Source organism: Taudactylus pleione, unplaced genomic scaffold (assembly GCF_031769625.1).
Source record: "Taudactylus pleione unplaced genomic scaffold, aTauple2 ptg000130l, whole genome shotgun sequence".
NCBI classification, from domain to species: domain Eukaryota; kingdom Metazoa; phylum Chordata; class Amphibia; order Anura; family Myobatrachidae; genus Taudactylus; species Taudactylus pleione.
The window spans coordinates 8,174,908-8,184,580 of NW_028284532.1; the positions used below are offsets into that span (position 1 = coordinate 8,174,908).

Here is a 9,673-nt window from a genome sequence, read left to right on the forward strand (position 1 = left end):
CAAATTGCAAACATCGGCAGGCTACGTGCGAACGCAGCCTAGCGAACGGGTCTGAATCAGGCCCTTGATGCAGTACAAAAAGCCACTCCAAAGTCATTAGAGATGCTATCACGTTACTGACCCAGCCCCCCTGTATGACTCAGCTGACCCACAACCTATTAGTAACTCTATTTGCCCTGTTATACAGAAGCACCTCCTCCTAAAATGGCAACTGCAGAGGAATAAAAACTTACAGAGGATTTTTTTTTTTTAATTATAATAATTTTACAAATAGTATTTTAGTGAAAACAGGAAGTAAGAAATCCTTATTCAGAGTCAGATACAAGTACAAATGCAAGTTGCAATTTTGTAAAAAGTCACTTCCTTAAATCTTTAAATCTGAAGCTGTGACTCCCTCCCCTTGTCGTATCTGGCTGAGATAAGTCTGGATGGTGACTGGTGGCGTTGAGTCACTGACTGCACGGAAAATGCTAAAAATAGCAGCACACAATGGGGTGAACTTTGAGTGGCCCGCACTGCCGATGTCAGACACAGTGGAGTGATTTTATTTTTCTGTGCCTGTGTATATGTTGTACTGAGCAAGCGTCCAGATAGTGTGCGTACAGGGTCGGAGATGCACTGGAAGCACACGGGAGACACAAGGTCTCACAAATGTCTTGAAAATATAGTGGTCATTCCTGGGCGGTGACAGGGAGATAGCTTAGCACACGCACGGAGATGGCATGTCTTATGGGCATGTTATGAGAGTGTCTGGGACGTGTCAGTGAAAGTGGTCATGTACTCGGACGCCTAAACGCTCACATAGGAAGCCATACTCAGACGGGGAAACTGCACTCGCCATTGGGATGGTGAAAGTTTCTATGCTGTAAACGATGGTGCATCTGAAGACGTACCAATCAGTATTTCAGCGCTTATGGGCGCTGACGGGGTGTCTCAGAAGCATGGCTGTACACCAGGGAAGGGCTTTGTAGCGGCATTTGCATAAAGTAGCAGATTGGCGGCTGTCAATAGACACAGACGCGGCTGCGTACATCATAGAAGCCAGACCAATGAGCGGTAAATGGCCACGCTGTGCAGCTAATAAACACCTGGGTGGCATTGATCATCTGAATTGCCCCATTAAGCAGATACAAATATAATATTTTTATTATTATTTCAATACTTCCCCAATTGTATCATTATTTCTGAAAAATGAGGGTTACTTGCTGTATACAGTTTTTTATTAATCCTTGCTCTTCCTTTTTCATGCATTTGTGACCAATGGGATACAGTCATCATTGGCAGATTCACAGTCATCACTATCAACTTTACATTGAAATCCGGATGAGAGCTGACGCAAGTATGAGACTTTTTGGTGGCCATGTTTGTATTAACTTGAGATTACATGCCCAGAACATGCCCTTACTGAATTTCCTTTGCGACTGCATGCCTACTGCATACCTGCATTCACTCCCACTTCCTGCAATTACCCATTCTAGTCCCGTTCACAGCCCCACAATTGCAAATCAGACATGAGACCAAAAAATACTGGGATTGAGACATGGCGCTGCCCACTGCATCCAAGCCCCAGAATGTATCGCATTCCGGAGCTTGGTGCATATGAGATATGCGGTCAATCCCCAGAAAACTGCATTTTCAGGGGTTTGACCGCAATTCTGTCATTTGTGCATTCTGCCCATTGTGTGTTGGTCTCAATAATATTCTGTATTGTATGGCTGCTCAAAAATGCTGTCTGTGGTGTATGGCATTCTTTCTCATAAATGCGCTTTGTGGTGTATGCCAGTCTCAAAAAATCTCTGTGTGATATATGCAGTTCAAAAATATTCTCTGCTTTGTTCGGGTTTCTCTAAAATGCTCTCTTAGTTGTATGGGGGTCTTAAAAATGCTTTCTGTGTTGTCTGGCAGTGTCAAAAATGATCTCTATATTGTATTGCAGTCACTGAAATGCGCTTTGTATTGCATGGTGGTCACACAAATGTTCTTTATTTTATAGCTGTCATGAGTGCAGTCTGTATTGTATGGCAGTAAATGGCCACTCAAACGCTAGCGAACACTCAATTAAATAGGCAGTTGCATAGAATTAATTAGACCCTAACTAATCTGAATAAATAATCAACAGTCAAAGAGGCCCAAAAAACTGCCGTAATTCGATTGCAGGTATCGCAAACGGCACAATTTTTTCACATTCAAGTGCATTAAGTGCTGCATGCACAATGCATGATGCTCACATAAATGCAGTGCGTGAATTAAGTCACAATATTGCTTTCTTAGGAGCCCAAATTGTTGGTCATAACAGAAAGGAGAGTATCCACTTACTTAAGCAGCACCCCACCATCAAGCCCTGCACCACCAATTCCACCAAGCATGCAATATACAGGTAATAATAATACAGGTTTATAATATTATAGGATTTTTTTGTGGTTCTGTGAAAAAAATGTTCACCAAATGTGTAATACAGGTTTAGTGCAATGTTTCACATGGGTTGGGTATGATTTCCCGGTGGTGGGGATGCCGCTGGTCAGAATACCGACAGCGACATCCTGACAGCGGTATGTAAGTATAGTAACATTAACCCTTACCCCTATCCTAACCATCCCTCCTCACAGCCTAAACCTAACCCTCCTCCCTTAGTGCCTAACCCTCCCTCTAGTGCCTAACCTTAAATCTAACTCTTCCCTAACCCCCGATACTTACCTTCAGGATGCCAGCAGTCAGGTTACTGGAGCCGGGATCCTGACGTTGTTGGGATGCTGGCGCCAGTATTTAGACCGACGGCATCCCAGCAGCTGCCTGCAGCCGGACACTGCATACAGTACATGCCTGCTGGCTTGGAGACAGGCAGAGGATGCTCTCCGGCCTCTCCGTTTGTGTTACACATCCCCAGTATGCCCGTCTCCCAGCCGCAGCAGTCATGTTTAGTACAGTACATGTAGTTTCCTCCTGGCCATGATGCTAAGCTGCTAATTGGTGGAAGGCTCTGGCCATCCACCCATCACATGGATGGGATGTCTTCGCACACTGATTGGAGTATCCACCAATCAGAGGGACAGAGAAGGCAGCAGGTAAGGTGAGTGTGGCCGGAGGTTGGCCACACGTGGCTAATGGTGGCAGCGGCACTGAAGGGGTTAACCCGCCATGCTGCGGCGCCATTTTTAAAACAGGACAATAGGCGCCCATTTTAAATGCATTACCGGCGCTAGGTGCCGAGTGGTTAAATTAATTTCAATGTTCTGCCGCAGCCTGGACCCTGCCCAGCAGCACAGCATGTGTTAACCCCCAGTGTGCTGCACTGGGGGCTGTATGCAAGTGCTGCGGAAATGGAGGACCAGTCGCCTTGCAGCCCAAACCAGCTCCTGTAGCTGCAGGCGCGTAGTAGTAGTTTGCTGCTGGGAGCTAGATGTAAGTAGCTGCCCAGTGCTCCACATCTCCCCAGCTCCACAGCATGGAGGGAGGCAGGCAGCCGCTGCAGCCGGGACAAGTATCCTGGACTGCAGGGCTAAGTGGCACACAGGCGCTGACCAGGGCCGGATTAAAAGGGCAGTCATCCCAGGACCCCCACACATCAAGAGCCCCCACACCCACCAGGGGTTAAAGTGTGCCAGAACGGGAGACAACCAGTTCCGCCTCCTCTTGTCCACCTAACCCCGGCGCTGAAGGGAGGCTTCATTAGTCAGACGCCTGCTGAGATTTTGTTAACAGCGGGCGCCCGGCACCCTTCTCGGAGTGCCAGTCAAAGGCTGGAGCTCACACCTGAGCTCCGACTTCCGATATCCCGCAGTGCAAAATGGGAGAGACATCATGATGTCTCTCCCGTAGTTCCGAGGAGCGGCCAGTCGGACGGACGCGAATGTGGGAGCGGGGCTCAAGGTAAGTATAGTGTTTTTTTATATTATTTTTTTTCAGTATAAGCGGCTTCACTACTAGGGGCACTACATCTGAGGGCATTGCTACTGGGGGCACTACATCTGGGGCCATTGCTACTGGAGCCACTACTGCAGGCACTACATCTGGGGGCATTACTACTGGGGGCACTACATCTGGGGCCATTGCTACTGGGGCCACTGCTGCGGGCGGCAGTGGGGGCATTGCTACTGGGGGCACTACATCTGGGGCCATTGCTACTGGCGGCACTACATCTTGGGGCATTGCTACTGGAGCCACTACATCTGGGGGCATTGCTACTGGGGCCACTACTACTGCGGGCACTACATCTGGGGGCATTACTACTGGGTGCACTACATCTGGGGGCATTGCTACTAGGGGCACTACATCTGGGGGCATCACTACTGGGGCCACTACTGCGGGCACTACATCTGGGGGCATTGCTACTGGGGCCACTACTACTGCGAGCACTACATCTGGGGACATTGCTACTGGGGGCACTACATCTGTGGGCATTGCTACTGGGGCCACTACTACTGTGGGCACTACATATGGGGCATTGCTACTGGGACACTACATCTGGGGCCATTGCTACTGGGGCCACTACTACTGGGGGCACTACATTTGGGGCCATTGCTACTGGGGCCACTACTGCGGGCACTACATCTGGGGGCATTGCTACTGGGGGCACTACATCTGGGGCCATTGCTACTGGGGGCACTACATCTGGGGGCACTACATCTGGGGGCATTGTTACTGGGGGCACTGCTGCATGGGTCACTACATCTGTGGGCATTGCTACTGGAGCCACTACTACTGTGGGCACTACATCTGGGGGCATTGCTACTGGGGGCAATACATCTGGGGGCATTGCTACCGGTGGCACTGCTACAGGGGTCACTACATCTGGTTGCATTGCTACTGGGGGCACTACTTCTGGGGGCATTGCTACTGCAGGCACTACATCTGGGGGCATTGCTACTGGGGGCACTACATCTGGTGGCATTGTTACTGGTGGCACTGCTACAGGGGGCACTACATCTGGGGCATTGTTACTGGGCGCACTGCTACATGGGTCACTACATCTGTGGGCATTGCTACTGGGGCCACTACTACTGTGGGCACTACATCTGGGGGCATTGCTACTGGGGGCAATACATCTGGGGGCATTGCTACGGGGGGCACTGCTACAGGGGTAACTACATCTGGGGGCACTACTTCTGGGGGCATTGCTACTGCGGGCACTACATCTGGGGGCACTACTGTGGGCAGTACATCTGGGGGAACTACTGCTGGGGCATTACTATTGGGGCACTACTATAGGGGCACTACTTCTGGGGGCATTGCTACAGGGGGCATTACTACAGGAGGCACTACTATATCGTCCATATTTAATAGGGGCCCCCACATATTTGTTGCCCAGGGGCTCCCACAGACCTTAATCCGGCCCTGACGCTTAGTTCCCGGTGCCCTAGCATTAAAGGGTAGCAGAATTGAGTGCCTCACACTGGGGGGAGGTCCAGGCAAGCCAGTTCCCACGTGCAGCCATGCAGGCAGCCATTCAGTAGGCTAACATCCGGTGCGCTGCATCGGGGATCAGTGGTGCTGCCAGCCCCGGGAGCTCCGGAGGCTGCTGCTATGCAGTAGGGGCTGGTAGCACTGGGGAACCAGGCAGGAAAGCTCACTGAGCAGTGGCGTAACTAGGGTATTTGGAGCCCAGGGCAAATTTGAAAAGGGAGACACCCCCTGATGTGCGTGCGCCGAAGGCGCGCGCGGCAAAAAAATGGGCATGGTCACTTAAAAATGGGGCGTGTCAACATGACACACCCCTTTATTTTCACACTGAACATTCCTATCCATATGCACCTTAACCCCAGTAGTACCCCTTATACAATACCCCCAGTATGCAGTTGTGGTCCCTCTTATGCAGGCCCATAGTAGTGCCCCTTATACAGTATCCCCAGTAGTGGTCCCCCTTCTACAGCCCCCAATTAGTTCCCCTTACTCAGTACCCCCAGTAGTGGCCCCCCCAAATGCAGTGCCCCATGTAGTGTTCCCCCTTATGCAGTGCCCCCAGTAGCAGTCCCCACAATGCAGTGCGCCCAGTAGCGGCATCCCCTTATGCAGTGCCCTTTATATGGTGCCCCCAGTAGTAGTCCCCACCCCTATGCAGTGCCCTTTATATAGTGCCCCCAGCAGTAGTCCCCCCCCCATGCAGTTTTCCCAGTAGTGGTCCCCTTATGCAGGCACCCAGTAGTGATCACCCCTATCCAGTGCCCCCTGTAGTGGCCCTTCCTATTATTGCCCCCAGTAGTGGTCCCCCCAGTGCAGTGCCTCTAGTAGTAGGCCCCTTTTATAATGCCCCCAGTGGTAGTTCCCCCCCAAGTAGTAGTCCCCAGTAGAGGTTCCCCCTCCCGATTAAGTGCCCCCAGTAGTAGCCCCCCCAGTAGAGGTCCTCCCAATAATGCTGCCCCCAGTAGTAGCCACCCCTCCCCCGTTTTGCCCCCACCCCCAGTAGAGGTCCCCCCAGTAGTAGCCACCCCCCTCCCCTGTTGTGCCCCCAGTAGTGCAGATAGGTTAAAAAAATATATATATATATAAAAATATACTTACCTGAATCGACGCTGCTGCTGCTCCGATTCGCGCCCGCCAGTCCTCCCGGGCTGGCGCGCTCAGCATTATGGGACAGACGTCATGATGTCATGACGTCTGTCCCATTACCCACTGCAGGAGCCGGACAGAAGCCCGGCTCTTGCAGTGGGTGCTGCAGCAGTCAATGAGAGTCTATCTGACTCATTGGCTGCTTTTTAACACACGCATCGCTGCCAGCGCTGGCGGCGATGCGTGTGTTATGCACAGCCTGAGCCCGCCTCCTGGTGCTATTGGGCAAGCGCTCAGGGGGAGGGAACGGGCTCAGTTGTGCAACACAAGACTGGCGCTGGAAGCCTAGCGCCGGTCCTGTGTAAATGTGTAGCGCTGACCGCACTCACTGCGGTCAGCTCTACACTGGCTAACTAGGGCGGGCGGGCCGGTACCGTTGCCGGCGGCGCCCCCCCCCCCCGCACCACCGATCCAACGGCGCCCAGGGCACGCACCCCGCTTGCCCTGCCCTAGTTACGCCACTGTCACTGAGCCCAGGCTGCAAGAGTGCCGGGCTAGGGAAGCCCAGCGCTGAACGCTGGACACATAGTAAACAAAAGCACCAGCACACTTTTAAAAATAAAGTATAAACATAAAATGTATTTAAAATGGTATGTGCAGCACTGAGCCAGGAAAGCAGGGCCTGGGCTGCAGTATGTAACAGCCTGGTTGCAGGGCACAGGCTCAATGTATATATTTAACATGTTGTATTGGAAATGGTTTAAATGTATTTTAAGTAGGGATGTGCAGGCTCGGATAGGTTCGAGTTTGCACGTTGAGTTCGGATTTTTCCCTCCAAAAAAACGGAACTCAGAAAGAGGCAAAACGTCATCTTACATGGATGAACATCATCATTCCTGGACAAAAGTCCAGGAATGATGATGTTCGTCCATGTAAGATGACGTTTTGCCTCTTTCTGAGTTCCGTTTTTTTGGAGGGAAAAATCCGAACTCAACGTGCAAACTCGAACCTATCCGAGCCTGCACATCCCTAATTTTAAGTGTGCTTGTATGTATTTTAAGTGTATATTTTAAAGTAAAATGCAGATCCAGAGTCCTCAGTGGGCTGCTGGATCCTCCAGCCCCTTCCAGAGAAATAAAATGTCCTCCTGCTCTAGAGCGCTCTTGACCACAGACTGTGGCGACGGTTCATCTTTCAGCAGGACAATGACCCTAAGCACACAGCCAAGATATCAAAGTAGTGTCTTCAGGACAACTCTGTGAATGTCTGAGTGGCCCAGCCAGAGCCCAGACTTGAATCCGATTGAACATCTCTGAAAATGGCTGTGCACCGACGCTTCCCATCCAACCTGAAGGAGCTTGAGAGGTGCTGCAAAGAGGAATAGGTGAAACTCCCCAAAGATAGGTGTACCAAGCTTGTGGCATCATATTCAAAAAGACTTGAGGCTGTAATTGCTGCCAAAGGTGCATCAACAAAGTATTGAGCAAAGGCTGTGACTACTTATGTACATGTGATTTCTTAGTTGTTTTTTTTTATTAAATTTGCAAAAATCGCAACAAAACTTTTCACACGTTGTCATTATGGGGTATTGCGTGTAGAATTTTGAGGACAAAAATTAATTTATTCCATTTTGGAATAAGGCTGTAACATAACAAAATGTGGAAAAAGTGAAGCGCTGTGAATACTTTCCGGATGCATTGTATATACAGTATTTGCATCCTCCTCAACTCCATCAGGGGCAGGCATCTGCCAGCTGTCTCTCTCTCACTCACTGTTTGGCAGGTCCTCCTCGTGGCGTTGCGGTGCACAGCTGAGGTAGCTCCTCCATTGCTCCTCTTGGGCACAGCATATTGCGGAGTAAACTGCCGGTCTACATGCTATTGCTGGCAGTGGTGCTGCAGATAACTTCACAAGGCAAGGAATGAACTAGCCTCTTCCGCTGAGGGTCAGGCGATGTCTGGCAATGAACAGCTCCTGACCGAGCGGCCGCGGACATAAATGACATTTAAAACTCAGGCGGATCAGCGATCTGACTAATGGGTGGTCCCAGTAGCTAGATCACCGATCCGCCTGAATTTAAATGTAATTTATTTCGGTCTACCCCTGAACCACCCCATATTTTCGCCCTTCCAGGCCCGCCCATGACACTGCTGCACTGGCTGCTTCAGCCTGCCTGTCACAGACGCAGCAGCACAGCGAGTACAGCCATAAAGGCACTCAGAAAGAAAGCAGGGGGGAGGACGCTTCTCCAGTTCGGTGCCCCACGCTGCTAGTGTGTCCTATTTGCATCACTTTGCGAATAATACGCACTTTAAGGGGAAAAGTTGCACGGAAATACGCTTGGAACTAACGGGTCACACAGCGCTCACGTGTTAGGTGTAACGCGACTTGTAGCGCACGGAGGATAGATGTCTGTGGATATATCGGTATGTGGTTAAGGAGAAATATTGTAAAAAATATGGTATGTTTTTGTCTTAAACATAAATCATTGTGGCAAGCTATAATATGCAGCTTGGTAGGTTAGACAGAGTTGAGCATAAGCAAAGATTCACCTGTTTTCACACAAATCTCTTTCTCTAGGTATAGGACTGGTACAAAGGATAGTGAAGACGGCTACTTCCAAAAGCAAATTACTGTATAGGGGCAATGTGGCCAACTCTGAATATAGGTGAAAATACACATTTTTTTCTGAGCAGAATATGTGACCGCATCTCAACTTAAACTTATGTTTTTAGTACTTTATATTTATAGTAAAATGTGAACATTTCTCAAACTCGCTGCCTTGGTGTCATCCTTGATTCTGAACTGTCCTTTGTTCCCCACATTCAATCTGTCTCAAAATCATGTTACATACATCTAAAAAACATATACAAAATTCGACCATATCTCACACAAGACACTGCAAAAACTCTAATCCATGCACTCATTATTTCCGCAATTGACTATTGCAATAGTCTCCTTACTGGTCTTCCCAAAAACAGGCTATCGCCATTACAATCCATTATGAATGCAGCCGTGAGGCTTATCTTCCTTGCCAAACGTTCATTGTCTGCTGCCCGCTCTGTCAGTCCCTCCATTGGTTGCCGGTTTTATACCGTATTCAATACAAAATACTGTTACTTACACATAAGGCCATTAACCGAATTACACCAACATGCATCTCTTCACTCATCTCAAAATATCTCCCAAC

General features: G+C 49.7%; 1 long non-coding RNA gene across 2 annotated transcripts; it reads left to right on the plus strand.

Moving 5' to 3' along the window:
• The first annotated feature begins 1,243 nt into the window (after positions 1 to 1,243).
• LOC148523572 (uncharacterized) lies at positions 1,244 to 9,136 on the plus strand. Of its 2 annotated transcripts, none has more exons than XR_015878455.1 (3): positions 1,244 to 1,339; positions 2,272 to 2,377; positions 9,064 to 9,136. It is a non-coding gene; the product is annotated as an uncharacterized LOC148523572 (long non-coding RNA). The 2 variants fall into 2 exon arrangements; XR_015878454.1 differs by lacking the exon at positions 9,064 to 9,136 and adding an exon at positions 7,682 to 7,856.
• The last annotated feature ends 537 nt before the right edge of the window (positions 9,137 to 9,673 follow it).